Genomic DNA, 24,540 nt, shown 5'->3' on the forward strand with positions numbered 1-24,540 from the left:
TATGTGCTCTCTGTATGCTTAGTTGTTTCTATGTATGCTTGTTTTTATACAGGACAAGTTGTGTCTCTGTGTATTGGTGAACAAGTTACTTACCTTCGGTAACATCTTATCTGGTAGAGACAATATCTAGCCGCAGACTCCTTGCAGATTCACCGATCCTCCCTGCTGTGTGGATAGAGGGTCAGGGCTGATCCCTTTCAGGGCCCTAGTTTGGCTCCGCGCTTCTGGTGTGGAAAGTCATGAAAAGTAACTGATGTCAGCACGCCGGGGTGGCGCCTATATAGGTGACAAGGACATCACTTTCGGCACGGATGCTCCCGCCACGCAGAGCCGACTGACACCACCTACTGGTGTGCATGAGTACTTTTCACAGATAATCTTCCGGATCCAGTCTGACGGCTGGGGAAATTCGAGGGTAAGGCATCTGCGGCTAGATGTGTCTATCAGATGTATGAATGTAAGTTTGCATGTTTATTTCTCATTATGTCTTTATTGTATTGTATTGTATTGTATAAACTCTTATAAAGCGCTGTCTGCCACCCTACGGGTATCCTGGCGCTGAGAGACTGTAGTAACCTGGGACATTAAAAAACAAAAGCAGATGGAACAAGAATGATGCGTTCTATTCTCTGCCAAAATGCCAGGTTTTAAGATCTTTCCTAAAACTCAACAGCGTTTTGGCTTGACGCAATTTTTGGGGGATCTGATTCCAGAGGCGGGCTGCCGCCGTACTGAAGGCCCTACCTCCCATCTTGGTAAGTTTTACTCTGGCAACAACTGCCAGACTTTGGTTGGAGGATCGAAGAAGTCTCTTTGGTTCGTACCAAGACTATCTATCACACAGAGGTAGCGGACCAATATTATGAAGGGCTTTGTAAACCGTAACCAGTGACTTAAACTCGATCCTTTTATTAACAGGGAGCCTGTGAAGGTCCCTCAGCGCCAGCGTTGCCGAAGAGTCATGTTGTCTCCCCAGGGCCAGTTTAGCTGCAGTAGACTGTATTCTTTGCAACCCCTGTACAATATACAGGGGAGCACCCAAGTACAGTGAGTTACAATAATCCAGTCTACTCAGGATCACACTCTGGACCACCAGGGATCTTGCCTCATTTGGGAGAAGCGGAAGAATTTGACGAAGGGCTCTAAGTAAGGCAATACAGGTTCCAATAGTCTTATTCGCCTGGGATTGCAACTGGAGATCTTCGTCCATCATGACCCCCAGGTTACGGACTGTTTTTACTGCCACTATCGGGGCGTCTTCCGGTAAGAGCCGGAACTCGCCCAGGAGATGTTTATGCATTCTGGCTGCACCGCAATGCAGTAACTCTGTTTTTCCGGCATTCAGCTGCAGTGAGTTAGCTTTCAACCAATCTGAGACTTTCCTCATACATGCCTGGAAAGAACTCAAAGGGATTGCATGCTCTCCTTCCATGGAGAACATTAGCTGAATGTCATCCGCATAATTAACCACCTCGATCCCGTAAGATTTTATTACAGGGATCAGGGGCCCCAAATAAGCATTAAAGAGTATAGGGCTGATGGCTGAGCCCTGGGGTACTCCATGGCGAATCGGGGCCCAAGGGGATACGAATGGCGTCAAGGTCACTGCCTGTTGACGATCAGTCAAATATGACCGTAGCCATTCCAAGGCACGACCTGTCACCCCCAGACCCTCTAACCTTGCCAGCAGCACTGAGTGACTAACCGTGTCGAAGGCTGCCGACATATCCAGCAACACCAACATAGAGGATCAGCCCCTGTCGGCTCGCATTCGAAGTTTGTCCAGAACGGTTATCAACGCAGTCTCCGTCCCATGCCCAGGCCGGAAGCCAAACTGGTCCCTGTCTAGGATCAGATGTTCTTCCAAAAAGTTGGACAGGGACTTACTGACCAGTTTTTCCAAGATTTTAACTGGAAAAGGTAAAAGGGAGATTGGACGGAAATTAGCTGGCAGGGATGGGTCAAGAGAGGGTTTTTTCAAAAGTGGAGTGACTATCGCTTGCTTCCACGTGCTTGGTACAATACCTTCACTCAGGGATTGGCAGCAAATCTGCCACAGGTCCGGAAATAGATCGGGACCGAGCTCCTTCCAGACCTTATGAGGAAGGGGGTCAAGAGGCGACCCTGAAGATATCTCCCGCGCTATCTCATTAAAGGAGTCCTCCGTAGGGGATTTGAAGTGGCTCAGAGAGAGATCTCTCCTGATATCTGCAATGGTCAAGGAGGACTCTGTAGTATTCTGATCGAACCCACCCACGATATTGTTGACCTTGTCAACAAAGAACGTAGCAATTTCATTGCACAGATTTTGTGATGGCTGGACGGTGCTAGCCAGGCAACCCGGATTACTAAGGTCTCTAACGATATTGAAGAGCGCCCTGGTTCCGTTGGATGCCTGCAGGATGGAACTAGCATAGAATTGCGACTTGGCCTCCCTGATAGCTGCCTTTTATTGATGTTGTTAAATTTTTAGGGCTTTTCGATCTACTTCCAGGTACTGCCTGCGCCAGCTTCTTTCGGTCTGTCTGCGCGTTAGGCGTAGCACTTTTAGCTCCTCACTGAACCAGGGGGCTGATGGAGTACTGCGCACTCTGAGGTTTTTTTTTGGTATGTAACCTTCCAATACTAAATTGATAGAGTTGCTGTATCTGGTATAGTTCTCTCCCGGCGCATCTTTTGGGTCAAACATGTTAGATCTTGAAAATAGAGGGGTCATACCTCTCTTGGAGAGCTTAGCCCAGTCTCTTCCCCATCTAAAGTTGGCTTGTTTGTTCCCAACTGGTTTGTCCTCTTGTGTACTTATCCTAAACTGTATTAAATAGTGATCAGTCCAGTTTAATGGGGCGACACTAATTACTTCTGTTTCAGAGGGTTTGGCGAATACCAGATCGAGTGTGTGGCCTCCTACATGTGTAGGTTTTTGGATAAGCTGATGGAGGTCACAGTTCTCACAGGTGTAGTTCAAAGCTTGTAAATGATTCCCATAACTCCCTGTCTCCCAGAGATTAAAATCTCCCAGAAGCAGCAGTCTAGAGTGTGTGGATGCCAAGGCAACAATGGTGTCCAATAGCGCCTGGTGGTTAGCGTCCATACCTGGAGGCCTATAGCAAACCATACCAGACAGCATTCTCCCCTTAGCCTCCTGTAGGGAAAAGCCCATAATCTCGTATCCTGCTATGGCTTCAATCGGCAGTGTGGCACAATCCCACTGCTTCTTAAAGTTTAGCCCTACTCCTCCTCCTCTCCCCGTTAAACGAGGTTTCTGGAGGGTTTATGAGTTTTGATATGTGTGGCTGTATGTTGTGTGTTTGTATGCATCAATTTGTGAACGAGACTGTGAGACATTTTATGTCTTTATTAATTTCTGAGAAACTTTGCATATGCATCAATGTATGTGTTCATGTTAATATTTTTATCTGTGTTTGTGTCTCTTTGCATGTATCTTGGGTTTGTGGATACATGTATGACTTTAGCTGACTGTCTTTCTGTACATATGTGCCATGATTCTTTCCCTGCCCTCTCATGCCTGCCACTAGAGAGCTTTCCAGTGTTGAACTAAGCTTTCTCACATTATACTATATCTCTCTCTATTCGACTCTCGGACAATATTTAGAACGCGCCATTCATTTCAGATACGTGTTAGGTCCTGTAACAGCCAGAATGTTGAATTAGCAGGGGCCTATACCAAGCCCTCCCTGTCTTTCCTGGACTCATTTGTCACCAGTCCTCCAACTGGTCCACCTTATCTCCCGCTCTCCAACACTCTCTCACTTTGACTCTCACTCTCTTGTGCCTCTGTGCCTTTTGCCTCATGCTTCTCTCCCTCTTGCTCTACTGTCTTTCGTGCCTTTTCACTCTTCGTTCTTTCTGCATTTTTCCTTTTGTGCATTTTCACTCTTTGCTTGTTTAGCCTCTTGCTTTTTATGCACTTAGTGCCTTTTTTTCAGTTTTATAAAGCGCTGACTTGAGTCGAAGGTGTTGGGGCAGTTTATATGCGCACCAGTTACATTACATCAGAACACATTCATTTTTTGTAGGCATGGGGAGATTTAGGGCCTTATTATGGCTTTGGCGGTCTTGGAGTGGGCATCATTGAGCAGAGCCACCACGCTGCCACCCTGCTCCAGGACCGCCAAATCCATAAGAAACAGTCTGCCAGATTATGACTTTTTAAGTCTCTGTTGTGCGGTCCTTTGGCGTTCACACTGCGATGCCTATAAAAAAGGTACCGCAATGGGAACGGCAAAGCAAGTTCCTGCACTGCATGGACTTGTAAGTCCATGCCCTGTGGGAACTGGGCATGCATGCAGACAGGGGGGCACACCGTGTGCCCCCTGCATGCACCCCATGTCCCAGAGGTGAGAGGGGGTCCTGTAGGACCCCCTTTGATTCCTCTCTGCCACAGTTTTTATGAGGGGCCCCCAGCCATGAAAATCATGGTGGAGAGGAAACTTGTAATATGCTTGACAGGGTCGAAGTGGCCCCACCAAGCATTTTGCAGCCTCAAGACTGCCGCAACACCACCAGGAATCACGGATCTCTGGCGACAGCAGGGGTCCCATGGTAGTCCGACCACCCTCTTTGTAATAGACCCTAAGTGATTTGCCCAGAATCATAGGATGTTCAGCTGATGCCGAGACTCACACCGGATTCCCCAGTTTCAAAGTTGGCAGCTCTGTCCATTATGCTACATCCTCTCCATTATTTGCTCTTTCGCTTTTTTCGCTTCTTGCTTATTTGCCGTTTTCCTCAGATTTTTGCTCTTGCCCTTCCCCTCATGCTCTTTAGCCTTTTGTGCCTTTCTTTGACTTTTGGCTCTTTTTTGCTCTTTTCCCTTTTGCTCTCTTTTCTTGTGTCATTTTGCGATCGCTTCGGTGCTTTCTTCCTAGGCTCCTTTTACTGCTTCCCACCTCCTGTGTCCCTCTTTCCTGCCCCGCTCCTTACCTGTTCCTTCCTGTGCCAGCAACCCTTTCCACGCTCCTGCTTAGCCCTTCGCACTGCCCCCTGTGCTCCTTACCATGACCTATTTAATGGTGGCCGCAGCACGGATTCACTCAGTGGGTGCCAGCTAGCTCTCCAAAGGCAAACCTATCTGCGCCTGACCATGCCTGGACCATGTCCAGCACCAAAAACCCTGGTCCAATCGCTCCCCAGCAGTATTCCACAGCATCCCTACAGTCACTCAACCCAGGACTCCTATCCCCCTGCTGCACCACAATGCACAACATAAGAGCCTACAATTTCACCCATTGCCGTTTCATGTGCAACAACCCACCCACTACACTAGCTCCATCTACACGCCCCCAGTGTACACACAGCACACCTCCCACTATCAAACACTCATCTAAAGACAAACTTTCATGCATGCTCCTCAACACCCTCTCGCACAGCAAACAGGCCATGGAAACCCCTGCATCCTATCGGATATGTGGCTTACCACCTAGTTGGCACCTGACATCGCCACAGCCATCCAAGCAGGATACAAGGTTGCACAACAAGACCACCAACACAAACCAGGAGGAGGAATTGTGATGATTTTCAAAGAAACCATCAGCTGCACCACAACCACAGAGAATGCAACCCTCGTTATGGAGTACCTATATTTCAAACTGCGAGTCTCGACAACCTTCTCCCTAAACATAACTCTTGTCTACCATCTGCTTGGACTACGAGCAAGTTTCATTACAACATGGCAGATTTCATTGTTCCTCTCACCATTGACTCTAAAGCCTACATCTTTCTAAGAGACCTTAACTTCTATCAGGAAGACTGGAGAGACCCCAGCTCCACCACTCTGCTTGAAAGCCTAGGAAACCCTGGACTGACACAACACTTCACTGAATCCACATACTCCGTCAGACATACCCTCAATCCCATCTTGGCCACTTTCAACGGCATGAAAGTCACCACAACCAAGCCTCTTTCCTGGACTGTCCATGCCATCTTCCACTTCCAGATAAACAACATCCCTAGCCAAACAAAACCTGCCACAACCAACTTGGCCAGCCTCAGCTAGAGCAGCATCCCGGAATCAAAGTGGTCCTACACCCTGCGCATTAACTAACCCAACCCCACCGGAAACATAAACAGCATAATCAAACAACTTGACAAGTTGGTCACAGACTGCGCCAACTCCCTGGCACCCTGTAAACAAAACAACCAAAAGAGAACCCAGAAGCAGGCAAGTTGGTACACAGAGGAACTCTATTCAACCAAACAATACTGCTAACAATTGGAAAAAAGATGTAGAACAACTCACAAAGAAATAGAAATGAACTCCTTCAAAGTGGCACTGAAATGCTACAACCAGCATATCAGAGAAACCAAGAAGAATGCACTAGATGAGCGCAGAGGTAAAAGATGCAATAGCTGTAAAGAGATCATTGAAATTGTCAAGACTTCACCGAACCAAGCTCCACCACCAACAGCATCACCCCCTCCCAAGACCTATGGGACCACCTATGGGAAATATTCAGCTACAAATTCAATACTATCTATAACAATTTAGACCCTCAACCCTACCTCAGCAGCCTCGCTTCCAGCCAACCCACAAAAACCTCAGAAGCACCCGACTACTTGGAAAACAATCACCACGGAAGAAACAGCCAACTTCATGGGAACCATCCACTCCAGGGCCCCAACAGACCCTTGCCCCCACTACATCTGCAAAATGGGCACCTCTCCGATCAATCAAGTGCTCCACTGAACACCTCCATCACCACTGCAATGTTCTCAAAGGCCTTGAAACATGCAGCGGTCAATGCTCTGCTAAAGAAACTGTTGGCATGCCCCACCCAGACAGCAAACTACCGCCCAAACTCCTTACTACCTTACCCAACCAAGGTCTTGGAGAAAATCAAAAAACAGGCAACTTGCCCCCTAACTCGACGTACACCAACCCCTGGACACAACTCAATCAGTCTTCAGACCCAATCACAGCACAGAGACTGCACTCAAAGACTTTGTCAAGGCAAAAAACGAACTGTAACTTACAGAATAATGAGCACGTAACTGAACACGGACGCTGTCGATTATAATCTCGAAATTCAACGTATCAAGGTTGATTAATTGGTTGTTTGGAATTCAACTTGGTTCTCCAAATATACTTTTAAGATTTGTGAGGAATATTCTGGCGACAATGTGAGCAAACTTTTACATTTGCTGTAAGGGATGCACTATTTGGTCATAAAACAGTTTGTTTTTTGCCTTGACAAAGTCTAAGGGGAGACGAAACACGTGTTGGCAGATCTGTTTTGGATGTATCATCAAAGAAAAATAAAAAGAAATACATTTGTGAAGACAAGCCAATGATGTGGAGTCTGCTGTTTTGAGCAGCATTGAAGAATTTGTAAATACACTACTTTTCACTAACAAATGTGTGAATATTGGTTTGGTATCAAAGAAGCCATCAGATTGCTTATACTTCAATTTAATTTGTTTTGATAATTTTAAGGGTGTGCTGCAGATTTCTTTCAATTGTTATAATTTTGCTTACCTAACCCTTGGGTTGTGGCATTTGGTACCTTTTGGTAGTAGGTACTAGAAAGAATGGAATAGCACCCCGATAATGTTAGATACCCACCATAATGTTAGACATGATCACCTTTGTGGTGTCAGGAACTTAAGGGGCAGGGATCACTCACTCGGAAGGCATGTTCTTTCTGCAGCCATTCTGTTGCTCATCAGCCAGATATCCCCCACTTATCGGCTATGGTGGACCAGCTTGTAAAATTGGAGCTACATATTGATATTCCAGTTTGATGGGAGTGGCATTTGGAACATAGGTGGTTACATACTTTCCGAGTCTATTTTGATTTGTCTCCTGGTCTAATGTGCATTCACTCTTGCCACCCACCTAGCAAGTTGCTAATATTAGTTTATGAGATTAACACTTGCCTTTATATAAGATAAGGATGCTCCAGTATGACAAGGATGCACACCATCATGTTAGCAATGACAAGCATAATGCAAGTGGAGGCCCCAGAATACCGCGAGAGCTACCATAAGGCCTGGTGTGGGTTACTTATTCTTGTGATGTGTAACATAACACCACAATGGCCACCATTCTGCCAGAAACTGCTGGAAAAGGTGTGGCGCAGCGGCCAGGGTGCCTGACTCCAGACCACTGGGTTCACGGTTCGAACCCCAGTGCCGGTGGCAGGTTAGCCCAGCGCCATGTGACTCTGGGCAATAGCTCGCTTAATCTTCCCGACGGCCCCCAGCGCCGGGACACCTCTTCGGAGGTAGCTGTGCGCTTTACAAATGCTGGTATTTAATTTCATGTTTACCTTCATGTCAGGCTCCAACCATCATGTCAGATATGCTCAACATTCTGGTGGACACTAGCACATGCACATAGATAGAGTGATACACACATTAACATGGAAACATATACACAAAGTCACAAACACATACTCAGGTACACAGACAGCACAAGCTCACTAACATACATAGCCCCTGAACCCCATGGTCTGCTACTCCAGTCCAGGTGGATGGGAATTGTTGGACTGGCTAACTCGTGTCACTCTGCGCCTGCTCTGAGGTTCAAATAACAGGTGCTATTATTAAGTGGCGGATTCCTTAGCTTTCTCCTTCAGCATCTGTATAGATTTTTCTCCTGAACTAATATGAATTTGCTTCTGCAACCCAAGTAACAACCTGATAAAATAGCTTATGAGGATTGATGCCTTCTGCTAACATCAGCTTTGATACGCAGGTCACCAGATCAAAACTTGGCAAAGCCAACTCACCCCTCCATCCTTTCAAGGTTGTTAAATTGATTGAATCTGACTCTTTGATAGCCTCACTCAAACGTTACAGACTTAGAAGGCTGCAGCAGGAGAAGCAACCTATGAATTTTTGGTCCCCCTTAAGATGCAGAGGATAATGCTCCCTCCATGATTGCCTTCTTGGAATTGTGGCCTTTCATCAGTGCTCAACATCACCTTCATGCAGAACTTGAGCTGGAGCAGCGGTGCGGGCCCACAGGATTCCTAACTTTAAACCCAAAATTGTCTCTCACCCAAGACCACTAATCTTCAAACTGTTCCATCTTCAACCCATCTGAGCTAATCTTGGCCCACATGAGAAAGGTCAAATTCCTTACCTGGGAAGGAGCAGGAATCTCAATTTCACAAGACATTGCGAGAAACACAGTCCAATGCAGAAAAGATGTATTGGCGGTAAGGAAGTCTCTCAGAGATAAGCTTATCCAATCCTCCTTTGTGGACCCCTTGAAATTAAAAATATTTTTCAAGGGAAATCACACGTTTTTACGAAGCCTGCTGATCTGGAGAATAAATCAGTGACTCAGATGAAAAAAGGTGATCCACTCACCTGAACGTTCTGTTTCCATACTATGAGTTCCACATTTCTGTAGTCTGAAAGTATGCCTAATCTTTGTTTCCTTACAACTGATTATGGTCACTTGCAATTTCACAACTGGACACAGATATCTAAAGTTGGCTTGTTTTCCTCATTGCTAAGTTTTGAGTTTTAGTCATATTGAGAATTGTTCATATTGGTATTTCGTGGTCACGATGCTGTGCCACTAAGTCTTATCAACTAAATGTCACCTGGCTTATTTGTTTTGTTGCTCCTCTTCCATCGTATGGGCCCCCCTACCTGACCAATGATACGTAACCTTTAGCAATGCGGACATCATCATATACTGATACTCACAGATCCATTTGCACAGCAACTGTCATGTAACCTGTTATATTTGCTCGGTTTATTGTAATGTTATGGTCATGTCATGAGAGTGTCATAATGTAGACTCCTCTCTTAGTTAATCTCTTGGGATACTCCTTTCATGTCCCATTAGCAATTTCACTGCTTAAACTTGCTCATGCTACTATTGTAACATGAAGGAACACACCCCGTACCAACCTTGGTCTCCCCTCTGTCCCTTATCTGACCTTGTCTCTTTGAGACACTTCCACCATCCTCGGGTGGTTTTGTATTCTTTTATTTATCTTCTTTCTCTTTCTACTTCTTTCTCACCAGAATGGTCTATTTGTGTTGTTCTCGTCTGTTTGATGTTCTCTTCTAGTTTCTACCATTATGCTTGGTACTGCTTCTTAGCCAGGAGGCTGAATGAGTATTGCACTCAGAATACATCTTGATGTTGCTACTCTGTTTTCACATCTCTTGTGTTTGAGTTTAGAGATTTCTTGGCCCCTAAATGTCAGCAGTGAAGGTGATCTCTTTAAACATTAAAGGCTTAATCCACCCAGTGAAGAGACAGAAAATGTGTGACTACTATAAATAACTGGGGGGTGACTTGGTTTTTCTCCTAGAAACAAAAATTAGTTATAAAGAGGTGCTTTCGATGAGACAAGGTTGGGTTGCGGCTTTACCTTGACCTGCAGCTGTTTCAAAGAAAAAGTTGTACACTGTATTCTATCTCATCAGGTCTTTCCATAATTTCCTCTGAGCACGAAGATGAGGGTAGATGATTGATAATACGCCTTCTCCAGTATTGGGGTGTCTTTCATAGATTCACATGCTTGAATATTCCCCGTCGTCGGAGTGGGAGTCCCACGGTAAATAATATAGCAATATATACAGCCATAATATATATATATATATATATATATATATACATATACATAAGTAATCATATAAAAACAGAGATATAAGTAAGTGATAACATCAAGAATGTCCCTATATGAAATCTCCATAGAGATACATGGAAAGAGAAAAAAGACATTCACAGTCTATCTCTGTCATTATGTTAGTCCAAACTACGGCCAATCAGGCGTCAGCTCCTCTCTAGAACTTTCTCCTCAGAGCTCCTCACCTTAGATTTTCTACCGCACGTCGTGTGAAAGGGAGTCTCCCTGAGCTCTGCTCAGTTTTTTCTCTTCAGGATGACTTCAAGTAAGAAGTCTTTGTTTAGACCTTGTTCTTTTGTGGAAAGCTACGTTATTCTCAGAAGATCCACACAGTAAGTGTATTTACTGTCTTTACCCTAACCATGAAGTGGGTGAATGTAAATTCTGTAGAATTTTCTACAAAAACTCTGAAAGACAGGGAAGGCCGTCTCTTGTTGTGGCTCCAGGGACTTAAGGATAAAGATGAAGTAATTTTCTGAGGTAGAAAACTTTACTTCTGGCCGTTCCCTCACAGCCTCTAAACGCAGTAGTGTACAGGAGTTACCTGCTCCATTCCTTAAAAAGAAGAAAATGTCTCTGACTATGACATCTGCCACTTCTTCTTCATTGAATACTGCTGTGTCGCCCACGAGACTTAGTTCTCAGGCTAGTGAGGTTTTCAACTTTCCAGTTTAAAAAAGTTTCCGACCGTCTACGATGGCTCCGTCTACGATGGCTCCGTCTACGATGGCTCCGTCTACGATGGCTCCATCTACGATGGCTCCGTCTACGATGGCTCCGTCGACGATGGCTCCGTCGACGATGGCTCCGTCGACTATGGCTCCGTCGACGATGATTCCGTCGACGATGATTCCGTCGACGATGACTCCGTCGACGATGACTCCGTCGACGATGGTTCCGTCGACGATGGTTCCGTCGACGAGGGTTCCGTCGACGATGGTTCCGTCGACGAGGGTTCCGTCGACGATGGTTCCGCCGACGATGGTTCTGTTGGCAATGATTCTTTCGATGGTGGTTCCGTCGACGATGGTTCCGTCGACGATTCCGTCTACGAAGATGTCTTCAATAACCTTCTATGCCTCAGAGCCCGTTGACTGCAGTCTCATCGGTGAAAAAAAAAAAAAGGTTTAAAAAAGACGACTTCTGCACAGAGGTCATTAAAAATCCAAATCTCTTCCACATATACAGCGACTACTTCGTCCTTTGCTGCTGTTCCTTTATTACCATTACCACCGAGTACTTGACAAGATATGTCAGGTGAGGTTTTATCGGTGGAGGATTCCCGCCTTCCTTCACCAATGTTTTACCACTGACTCAGATCAAGATTCAGAAGAAGGTTTAGCTGAATCGGTTGGGACGGCACACAGTCCCTTAGATTTAGTAATAAGATGCCAGGAAGATAATAGTGATGATGAGGAACAATTTTATCAGGAAGAAATTCCTAGGGAAGACAAGCTGCGACGCTACCATTGTCACTGATAATTAATCTGCAACTCATGTTGGACGACTATAATCTGCGTTTTTTTTCCTTTATCACCACAAGTGTCTGTGGTTCCGCTTATTCCAGTGGTGCCAACAACTATATCGGAACCGGTACCGGCTCCAATACTTTCTGTGGTAATACCTACAGTACCGCTGAGACATTCTTCAACTCGGACAGTACCTCCTCATGATACTGAAGAAGAAGAAGAAATTCCTCAGGACAGGGAGGATGGTGAGATTCTCGATGATGGTGGCGATGCTGATGATGATGATGGTATGGCGGAGTGGGATAACTATCATGCCCAAACACCATCTCCCTCTCCGGTGCTACCTGGTGACTCACCACCTGTTGATATGCAAGTTCCACCAGTTAAGGGATAGGACAGCACAAGGGTTCAAATTAACGAAGGATTATTTCCGGTACGATTTCAAAGATCAGCCTGTTAAACAAACACATACAATCCCTATAATCGAATTTATTTGGGAGGAAGGCAAAAAGATTATGAAGGCCTAAAATAGTTTTCCAGCACGGGTGTCTAGATTGGAGAAAAAGTACAAATCACCATTAGGAGCACCAGCGTGCCTCACTGGTCAAGTGAAGCCAGATTCTGTAGTCACACAGGCAGCGCAACGCCGGGCTAGAAACCCTGCATCTACGATCACTGCACCACCTGATCGTGGTGGATGTCGTTTGGATGCCATAGGGTGAAAATTCTCTTCGATGGCTTCCACCATGGTGAGAGCGGCTAATGCTTTAGCCGTCCTGGGTCGTTAGGACCGTCAAGTATGGGCGGATATGTCAACACTAGTTGAGCAACTGCCGGAACCGTCAAAGACCATGGCATATGACGAAGAGGCTTTACTCGGACATCATGTGGATGAAGCTCTCCAATCGATAAAGAAAGATACAGACACTGCTCGCTCTCTGGGCACATTGCAATTTCGAAAACAGCCCTTCGGGGTGCACGCGGACGCGGCACCTCCTCTAATTTCCGAAGAGGAAACAATCAATATCGACCTTATAACCAGGGTTCAAACCGATATTCCTCTAACCAACAGCAAACTTCTCGACAGCAGTCTTCCAAGACTTACAGAGGAAAATCCTCTTACAAGGGTTCCACTCCTAAGAGACATGACTTGTATCAGTCCCAGAAAATTGGAGGTCGAATCTATCGGTACTATTTTCAATGGTCCTCCATACAAGGAACCGGTGGGTTTTGGAAATTATAGAAAGAGGTCACACTTTGGAGTTCATCGAATTCCCTCCACCCATACCACCTACCGGACTACCACCGGCTCATATCAAAGAACTGTTACAACAAGTTCAACTTCTATAACACAAGGGAGCCATAGGAGTAGTACCAAGATCTCAAAGGAGGGAAAGGATTTATTCCCGATTCTTCCTTATCACCAAGAGGAAGGGGGAATGGAAGCCCATTCTAGATCTGAGGGCTCTCAGCAGGTATCTAAAGAAACAATTTTTTCATAGGCGAACGCTTGTAGAGATCTTGCGATTATTTTCACAAGGACATTTCATGGAAACAATCGACCTCCAAGATGCATATTTGCATATCTCCACACTACGACAACATCGGAAATTTCTTCGTGTTCGAGTGGATCGAGAGGATTTTCCAGTTCAAAGTATAACCAATTGGACTACGCTCGGCCCCTCGAGTGTTTACAAGGGTGCTAGCCCCTGTGGTAGCGTCCTACGTTTCCAGGGTGTTCAGATCTTTCTATATCTGGACGAATATCTCCTAAGATCACGATTGAAAGTTCAACTTCTACAACACACACATCTTTGCCAGGAGGTATTTTCGCGCCTTAGGGCTCTCCATAAATACCACAAAGTCCCATCTACAGCCTTCTCATCGCACGGATTTTCTGGGAGCAACTTTAGACACAGTGTCAGCAAGGGCACTTCTCTCCCAAGACCGTCTTCAAAAAATTCTCCGACTGGTAACCCTTATCAGATCAAAAAGATCCGTTTCTGTAAGAATATTGAAGTCATTTCTGAAAATGGCGTCATCATGCATTGCATTGATCCCTCATTACAGATTACAGACACGCCCCATCCAAGGAGAACTGGATGTCCAAAAACGCCAGGTTACAGGTTCTTTAAACAATGTTGTAAACGTCACAGATCGGATGAGGTTGGCGCTAAAGTGGTGGACACAACCGTTAAATCAAACGGAAGGCATTTCTTTTCTGACAATGATACCAGACATGACAATAACAGACGCCTCTCTGGAAGGATGGGGTGCTCATTTGGAGGATTTATCAATAAAAGGAAAATGGTCAATATGTCGGAAAAAAAAAAAAAAAAAACAACAAAAAAAATAAAATAAGATAATAATAATAATAAATAAATAAAACCTGCCACGTCAACAGGTTGGAACTCATGGCTATATATTTCTGTCTCTCAAAGCTTTTCATCCTTTAATCCAAGGAGAATCAGTCCTGATACAGACAGACAATACAACCTGCATGCACTATATAAACAAGCAGGGCGGAACAAAATCTCCGAAACTGTCTCGACTAGCTCAGTCGATTTGGGATTGGTCTGTCAACCATCGCATCATGATTGCAACAGTTCATCGACCGGGGGTATCCAATATCCTGGCGGATTCCCTGAGCAGGTCCTCCTCTTCGACCCACGAATGGGAGTTGCATCAACCAACTCTAGAGAGGATATTTCAACGATGGGGTCGCCCACAGCTGGATCTCTTTGCCACACTAGAGAACCGGAAATGCCGAGATTACGCAAGCTGGCATCCCCACAAAGAATCTCTGGGCAATGCCTTTTTTGATGAACTGGTACAATCTGTTTGACTATGTTTGTTCTTCCCCCAATCCCACTCATACCTCGAGTTTCTGTTGAAGATGCGGAGGCAACCTTGCCATCTACTTCTATAGCCCCCCGTTGGCCTCGACAGGCATGGTTCTCAGAACTACTCCTACTGTCTCAATGCGAACCAATCCTTCTACATCCTCGTGCAGATCTCTGACGATGGACAAGAAAAAAATAAAAAAAAAAAAATAAAAATTATCATCCGAATCCCTCCTCACTGAGCTTATCAGCTTGGAACCTGAGCACTGTGAATTTGCCCATTTAGACATTCCACAGGACTGTAGAGACATTTTGGCTCAGGCGAGGGCTCTTTCTACGGTGAAAACGTACAAATTAAAGTGGAAAAGGTTCTCCACTGGTGTGCATCTAATGGGGTGCACCCGTTTTCACTCCAATCCAGAACAATTGTTACTGGTTTTTTCTTGCATTTCGCTAACTCCGGATTCTCTCATGCAACCTTTAGGGGTTTTTTCTGGCGGCAATTTCCCGTTTCCGTCAGGATGGTTCAACTTCCCTTTGTTCTTCAAGGATTATCCATCAATTCTTCTAGGGGTTATTTTGCAAATTTCCTCCTGTTAGACGCCCTCCTCCATTGTGGCATCTGAACATCGTATTGGCTCAACTAATGAGACCACCGTACGAACCGATTCACAAGGTCGAGTTGAAGTATCTAACATGGAAGGTGGCTCTTCTTCGGGCGCTAACGTCTTCACGTCACGTCCGTGACATTCATCCATTTACAATAAATCCACCTTTTTCCTACAGTTCAAACCAGATTCTGTAGTATTGCGTACAAATCCAACTTTCTTGCCGAAGGTGCCTTCAGGCTTTCATATTAATGAACCAGTGATTTTAAGAACTTTCTTTGCTAATCCGCAAACTCCTGCGGAGCAGAGATTACATTCCCTGGATGTGTAACGATGTTTAACATTCTACATCAGCAGAACGGCTGCTTTACGAAAGACTGATCAACTATTCATAGCATTTGGACGCTTTCACAAGGGTCGTCCAGTGACAAAACCAACTATTGCACGTTGAGTTTCAGCTGCCATCGTCTTCTGCCATAAAAAGGCAAACAAGCCATTGCAGTCACCAGTGAGGGCTCACTCCACCAGAGCAATGTCTTCCTCAACTGCTTTATTTGCTGGAGTGCCTTTGCATCAGATCTGCAGAGCAGCTACGTGGTCGAGCAGACACACGTTTACAAGACACTATTGCTTGACAATCTTTAAACGAGGAGTATGCTGCAGTTGGGCAGGCAGTGCTTCGCAATCTTTTTAGATAAGATGAGCCTCTTCCTTCCCTCCTCCATATTGTTTCCATTTATAATTGACATAATGATGCATTTATACTGTTACAGCTATTCTGTACTGTCATATGCATAAGAAGATTGATTGTCATTACAATTTCAAAGCTGTGTGATCATGGAAACAATGATGATTGTTACTGCTAGCTATTCTATATTCAAGCATGTGAATCTATGAAAGACACCCCAATACTGGAGAAGAACAATTGTTACTTACCTGTAAACAGGTGGTTCTCCAGTATTGGTGTCTTTCATAGATTCACATGCGACCCTCCCTCCTCCCTTCAGAGGCTCTCTTCTCCTCATACAGTCTAAAAGTCACTTTGGTGCTACGAAAATCTGAGGTGAGGAGCTCTGAGGAGAAGGTTCTAGAGAGGAGCTGGTGCCTGATTGGCCGTAGTCTGGACTAACATAATGACAGAGATAGACTGCGAATGTCTTTTTTCTCTTTCCAATACTGGAGAACCACCTGTTTACAGGTAAGTAACAATTGTTCTTCAACATGCTACTCAAATTTATACAGCCAATATTTATTGTCATAATAGAGATACTCGATAATTCTGGTCAAAACGATCAGCTAAATTATCCCTACTACTCAATGAGGCATGTATTTTACTGGGGGTGATTTCAACCTCCCTATTGAGCCTCTTCTGGATAGATATCGCATGTGTGCTTTTTTTTTTTTTGGTTTCGAAGACCTTTATTACAGCATTACACAGTATCACAGCTCCGCGCCTACAACCTCACGGGCCGGCTACAGTCAACAAATCCCCCCTTTTACTCTTGCATACATACACAGCCATATGACCGACAACCCGGAGGTCCGGCGGCCAGGCCCTGCAACACATCCTGTATACCAGCCCTGCTTGATACACATCAGTCCAAAGGTCCATGCATTTATTTTTGTTTCCCTTTTTTGCTCCTTCACTGTATAGCAACAGCGAAGGTACACTTGGGGTATGGATGTCCAGAATCCGAATGCTAAACAGAAAGTCGAAATTGCCATAATCCTGCCGGGCATACAGCTGTAGTCACCTACAGAACAGGGTATTAAGCCTGATAGGCCCCTTGAACATGAGTAACCCCCGCCCCAGAAGTCATGAGAATAAGCAGCAATAACGGGCTATACGTCAAGGAGACAGTCAACAATGCCTGCAGCTCAGAATACGCCTGCCATCCCTGTGGATTATCCGCTATGTCACACATGGAGATATTTACACCAGGTCCACATCCCCCCGCACCTCCCAAGTTAGACCCCTTGCCTTGCAAACAGGCTATCCACCACCGTCTCATCAGCAGCGCCACCAAAGCCATAGTACCGCCTTCAGATAGACCATCTCAACACTATACCACAATCCCCGCCAAACTGACTCATCAACCCAGCAAATCCTTAAGGAGCCGCGCCTACGTTTTTGGTATATCCGCAGGGTTCGTAACCGCTGCTACCCGATTTCCGACTGAGTTGGCATGAGCTGCCAAGTAGTCTCTGAACGGATCCCATATGTCCCTGGCCCTACTACTCAATGGCTGGGTGTCGGCATAGATCGTCTTCTGTTCTTGACAATATAGTAAATCATCTATCCACTCCTTAAATTTCGGTGCACGGCCCCTCCCCCACCTACATGCAACCCTTCGTTTAGCTAGTAAAAGTGCAATGTTTCCAAATTTCCGGTTCACCTTGGGTATCTGCATAGTATATCCCAGCAGCATCATGAGCGGGTCGCGTTCAATAGTTTTTCCCAATATAGCTGTCAGTGCTGTGTGTACCTGCATCCAATAATCAGCCACCCTTGGACACATCCAAGCCAAATGTAAAAAACCGGCCCCTTCTGAGTGGCAGCGCTCACATCTATCATTGTCCGATAGCCGGAACCTCAGCTTTCTTTCGGGCATGCAGTACAATCTCTGCAAAAATTTATAATGGATAATCCGTAGTCTGCAACTGGCCGAAATCTGCGAAGTGAGCTCACAGCAATACGCCCACTGCGCCTCCGTGATGTCCCTGCCTATATCAACACACCACTGCCTGAGCGCTCTACACTCTCCACTCCCACTTTGCTGTCGGATACTACGGTACAGGTTAGACACTAGATGCCTGCCATCCGCAGAGGTAAGCAGAATTTGCAAAGGCAGTACTATTTCAGGTTCCTCCGGAAACTGCGGTATAACAGCCCTCAATCCCTGCCGCAGCCGGATATAGTAAAAGATGTCTAGCGGTGTAGGCCAACACCCCTGAAACAATTGTTCTTTCGTTTTGAACTGACCGTTCAAAAATAGATCGCCCCAGTAACGGATTTTCATCTTAGTGCACATCCCCTGGAACCCCCCTTCCTGCAACAAGGACAGACCCAGATGGTAAACTAGCGGCAAGGTCGGTGCATACAGGAACGGAAGTGCGATCCTGCGTAGGATCCGCTGCCACTCATCTATCGTGCACGTCACCGTAGTAGCCGGCATCTCAATCACACTTGCTGGACCCTGAATAATACCCTTCAGTGGCAGAGGTCGAACTATCCAATCCTCCACAGCCAGCTGCGGCATGAATGTCGTAGGCGCAAACCAATGGTATGCGAAATGGGCCTGAGCACTTATATAATAAGCTAGAAAATCGGGGACATCAAATCCCCCGCCAGTATATGGCTGGGTAATAAGCGACCACGCCAATCTAGGTTGCCTACCTGCCCAGAACGACCTTAACAGTACGGGATGTTCTGGAACAAGTATAAAAAACGAGGTAAAACCACCATTTTAATTAGGGAAGCTCTGCCAGCCATGGTAAATGGTAAAGAGATCCACCGTGTCACATCCTCTGCCAGTTTAGCAATGACGGTACCATAATTCATTCGCAACGTCCCCTCCCTCAGCTTTGATACCTGGGTCCCTAAATAACGCAGATCCGAGTCACACCATTCAAGCGGATAGTCCAATGAGAATCGGGCCACCGCAGGAGTCAGGGGGAAAAACTGCGATTTCTACCAATTGATTTTTATACCAGACATTCGACCGAACACCAAAAATTCTCTGAGCAGCGGATTGAGGTTAGTCTGCGGATCCACCACATACAACGTTAAGTCATCCGCATAGAGTGACACATCTATCTGATGTTGGAAACACTTAAAAGCACTTTGCTTGTGTATCTGTCAGATACGGCATGCTAAAGGTTCAATCGCTATCGCGAATAGTAATGGGGACAATGGGCACCCCTGTCTGGTACCTCTGGTTAAGAAAATCGGGTCCGACAGCTCACCATTAATCAGTACTCTCGCCGACGGTGCAGTGTAAAGCAACTTTATCCATGCCACGAATATTTTTGGAAACCCCATCCTATACAAAATTGCAAACAGGTAGCTCCACTCAACCGAATCGAATGCTTTGGTGGCATCAAGGAATATGGCAGCTACAGGTAGTTCTGGCGCTATGGTATGAATCAGAGAGAATAGGGTTCGCAAATTACTGGCCGTAGATCTCCCAGGGACAAACCCAGCCTGATCCGGAAGGGCTATCTTAGTCATTAGCAGAGAGAGCCAGGTGGCAAGCACCTTCGCCAATATCTTAGCGTCACAATTTATCAACGAGAGCGGCCTATACGCATGCAGTCAACAGGGTCTTTACCTGGTTTCAGCAATGAAGTAATCACCACCTCCCTCATTGAGCCTGGCATAATTCCCATCTCCAGAGACTCCTCATAGACCTCCTTGAGCACTGGGGCCATTATATCAATATAACATTTATAAAATTCCGCCGGCAGCCCATCTAGGCCTGTCGCTTTACCATTATTAAGAGACATAATTGCCTCTCGTATTTCATCAAGTTCAAACGGGGCTCCAAGGAACTGCCTATGGTCGTCACTCAGCCAACATAGCGCCACATCATCCAGGAAATCCCCAAATAGGACCTCCCCAGCACTGTGTGCAGCATATAACTCCTCATAATGTGCAGTGAATAGGCCTAAGATACCCTTCGTATCCTGATGCGTGACACCGTCCGATGTACGTATCTCCAATATGTGTGTATTGCATCACGGATGTCGAGCGATCTCTGCTAAGACCCGACCCGGTCTCTCTCCCTCACAGTATCTTCGAGCCTGCCAATATTTACCTCTATCTGCTTCCTTTTCATATTGCGTGAGCCTTTCTCTAAATTCCTTATGAATGGGGCCCATCGGCTCCCGGGCCATCCTAGACTCCAGCTCCTTAAGTTCTGTCTCTAGCTTCGTAAGCGCCCCTCGTATGTCTCTCAGTACCCCAAAGCTCTTTGAAATGTAGTATCCTCTGATCGTCACCTTAAACGCCTCCCAGATGGTATCCACACTATCTACCGATCCTTCGTTGCGAGGGAAAAACTCTGCGATCTCCTCTCCCAGCTCTGTTTTAAACAGTGGATCCAAAAGTGCTGTGGGTTGCATACGCCACGTTGGTGCAGCCCTACCATAGCCTGGAACTGCCACCCGAACCAGAACCGGACAGTGATCCGAATAGGACCTCGGCAAATGTGTAACTCTACCCAAGTCAACCACCAATCCTCGAGACAAAAACAGTAATCAAGTCTGGCCCATGTGTTAGCGTAAGCTGTAAAATGTGTACCCTCCCGAAGCCCAGCATGCACGAATCTCCAACTATCTATCAGACCCCCTTCCTCCAATATACCCGCCAGAGCATCCCGCGCACTTTTGTTGTATTGAGGGCTACCGTCAGACCTGTCCAATCCTGGGACCATTGCAACATTAAAGTCTCCTCCCCATATAATATGCATTGAACCAGTGCTCAATATCTTTCCCCACAGCTGTGTGAAGAAAGCGGGCGAATCTACGTTAGGACCATAACAGTTTACTATTGTGACTGTGTCAGTGCCAAGCCTGCCCCATAACAAGACAAATCTCCCCTCTGCATCCGTATGCTCACCCAGTTTCACAAAAGGCACCGTTTTCTTAATTAAAATCGCCGTTCCCCTGGCATACCCTGAATACGAAGAGAAACTCCGTACCGCCGCCCATTTGCTAGCCAAGCCATAAGTAGAACGGGGGCTAAGATGCGTTTCCTGCAATAGTGCGATTTGTACCTGATGCTGCTCTAAATAGGCCACTACCCTCCTGCACTTTCTCGCATCATTTAAACCTCGCACATTCCATGATAAAACTGTGATTTTCACCATCCGTGCAATATCAGCCATTACTCATCAAATTCCCATAATCCGAATAGCCACATGACGTAAAGTACGGCCCCTGTCCCATGAACCCGTTTGCGTATCAAGAGTAGCCACAGCAACCATAGCATTGGACTTTCATGAACAAGCAAATCAGCATTCCAAGCAACTTCACCCACCACCCTCCACTGTATGCAAACACCCCACAACTGTCCCGAATCTCCCTCCCCCGTACACGAACTCCAAACATCCGGCCCTACATCGAGCCCCATATACCCTCCCCGCTCCCACTGAAGCAAACCCCAACCTGCCAGCCATGTCCCCTCCCCTTCCCTCCCACAAGTGCCCCAAGAACTAGGGCTAATAAACTCCCCACACAACAAATATACTCTAGGGTATTTCCCTTCAGGGAGCATATCTAGGTGGCACCACTAATTCCCCTCATTATTGCCAAACTCACAATGTGACTCGTAGTCTGGCCTGGTGACCCAGAGGGGTGTCCGGCGCTATAACCATAGGCAACTGAGGTACCTCATCAACAAACAGTTCTAGCAATAGGCAATAGAGAATAAACAATACACAGTATAAACGGAGAAGCGTCCCAGAGTGCGGAGTTCTCAAAAATCCCACCCACCACTCCACGCTCACAAAAATTAAGGATCAATCAAATTTCGGAGTCCAGTGCAATGTCTTTCTCAACCAAGATCCCCATTCGCATCTCTCGTGCACCATACTCATATAAACCATAGTGACAACGTGCGATCAATGTTCACCCCACTCACTGTTCACCATCCACCATTTCCCCGTGCAGTGGGTCCGGCTCTTCTTCCGCTCCATCAGCAGGCCTGTGAGCACGCTTATAATGCTTGAGAAAATCCTCTACTTGCTGAGGATTCGTGAAAAATTTCTGTCTCCCCTGGTACGTGACTCTCAACCGAGCCGGGTAGAGCAAAGCATAGTCCAGTTGCAAGTTGCGCAGCTTGGCCTTTACAGCTAGAAATTTCCTACGCTCCTCTTGGACCAACGGAGTGAAGTCAGGGTACAGAGTAAATGAATTTCCATCATATGATAGTGTGCGCGTGCCGCGAGCCGCCCGCAGAGCCGCATCCCGATCCCGATAGTTCAGCAGCCGGGCTACGATTGGTCTGGGGACCGTACCCGGTTTTGGTCTGGGGCCCAGGGCACGATGCGCCCGTTCCACTATAAATTGGGGAGAAAAAACGTCAGAACCAATCGCCGCCAATAACATCTTCTCCACGTACTACTCCATTTTGCCCACATTGGTCATCTCCGGAATACCTACTATGCGGACATTATTACGTCTACTTCTCACCTCCAAATCCTCGTTTTTAGCCGCAATAACTCGCAGTAGGTTGTCCATTCTGGAGAGCCGCGAGGCGTGCTGCGTCATTGTGTCCTCCGAATCCGATATCCGCTGTTCCGCTCCTTTCAGACGTTCCTCATGAGCATCCAATTTATGCACCACAGCATCCATGCGCGACGACATCCTATCGACTTTGTCAGCAATCGTCGCAAACCCTTGGCACATCTCGCGCAAAACATCATGTAGGTTAGTCGCCGCGTCTGGCGAATCCCCCGCTGCTTCACTCGTTCCAGCCGGGCTGTGAAGCACTTCACCAGGTTTGGTCGTCTTCTTGGTAGAGTCAAACGTGAGCTTGGGCTGTCTCGTATCCGTCCTGCCCATCCTGAACGTCAGCCCGTACAGTATATCACACTGTGAGGATGAGCACCCTTCAAGTCCCCAGCCAGCAGGCACAATATGATGCAAGCAGCAGGATGTGGTAGGGGAGGGAGAGGATACTCCAATAGCAACGTACGGTAGGTTTCCAATGCGGCCCCCAGTCTCAAGTCTCAGGCCCTCAGGCCAGGCAATACTTCATTCCCCTCACAGTCAGTGGCGTCGATTCATAGGGCAGTGCACTCTGCTGTTGCCAACAGCGGACCCGAAAGGGACGCAGCCACCTCCCGATCCAAAATGGCGCCGATCCCCTCTCTCACCCTCCCGGCTCCGCTTTCCAGCCCCAGCAGGCCAATGCAAGTAGTTTAAGGCAACGGAGCCCCGTGCAGCTCTCACGGCACCTCAGGCAGCTCCAAGGAATCCCGGCATAGGTCGATGCACCACAGTCGCAATTCCAACTATCAAGTCTGGGGACCTCGGCCACGTGCGCTCTCACCAGCGCAGCCCAACACACAGCACCAGCGTCCCCGAAAGTGCCAGTACTGGCTTCGGTGATGTCCCCCAAGGGAGTATGGTCATCGATAGTCTATCCGCGCCTGAAGCCCTCAATCCCAGGCACCACGTCACCAGTCCGCCAGCGCAGCTCCTCCACACAATCCTGCCGCGGTCCCCGACAATGCGCAACCCCCTCGTGGGGGATCTCTTCAGTGCCCCGTTGCCTCTGGGAAGGGAGGGGGGGATCGAAGATTCACCGCCCCAATCCGTCAAGCGGGAAAACTGCTCACCAGATTAAATGCGCCTCCACCAAGTAGAATTCAGGGCCTTGTATAACCCGGGCTGCCTCGGCACTCTCAGCATCAGCCCCCGGCACGCCCGTCTCAGCCAGTACTCCAAGGGGGGGGGATCCCCCGCCGTCACCACTCCCAATAATGTCCTTCTCAGAGTTCCAGAGCTCTGACTTTCCCACCGGTGTGGTGTCTCAGGGTGCGCCGCTCACCTCACTCGATCCGGAGGCCTACGGCCGTGAATACCGCCTCGGCCTCGCCTGGGAACAGCGGCCTGCCACTCGCCTCGCTTCCTCCAGACGACCCGTCCGTCGGAGCTTCCGGGTCGTCTCTCTCCCGCTGCAGCGCGTCAATACCACTCAAACTCGGCAAGTCGACGTCTGAACCCCCTCTAAATCACCTCGTTCAATTACAGCACCAAAGATTGCCTATTTAGGATATTTATACGGATAGTTGTCGCCGGACTGCGGGAGCCCTACACAAAGGCTACCATTCGCTAGCGCGCCACCTAGCGTCCCCCATAACGCATGTGTGCTTATAGGCAATCCTGTGCATACAAGAGCATGCACAATATGTTTTTTTCCCATAGCCTGTCGGATATGTGGGAGCTTCATAACCTGACAGACAGGGACCTTTCTTGCTTTTTTTCCCCACACAAC

General features: G+C 47.0%; 1 protein-coding gene across 1 annotated transcript in view; it reads left to right on the forward strand.

Annotated features, from left to right (window-relative positions):
- Positions 1 to 24,540, forward strand: part of CFAP107 (cilia and flagella associated protein 107) — a 207,197-nt gene that overhangs the window by 142,559 nt on the left and 40,098 nt on the right. The window lies entirely within an intron of this gene.

Source organism: Triturus cristatus, chromosome 1_2, assembly GCF_964204655.1.
Source record: "Triturus cristatus chromosome 1_2, aTriCri1.1, whole genome shotgun sequence".
Lineage (NCBI taxonomy): Eukaryota > Metazoa > Chordata > Amphibia > Caudata > Salamandridae > Triturus > Triturus cristatus.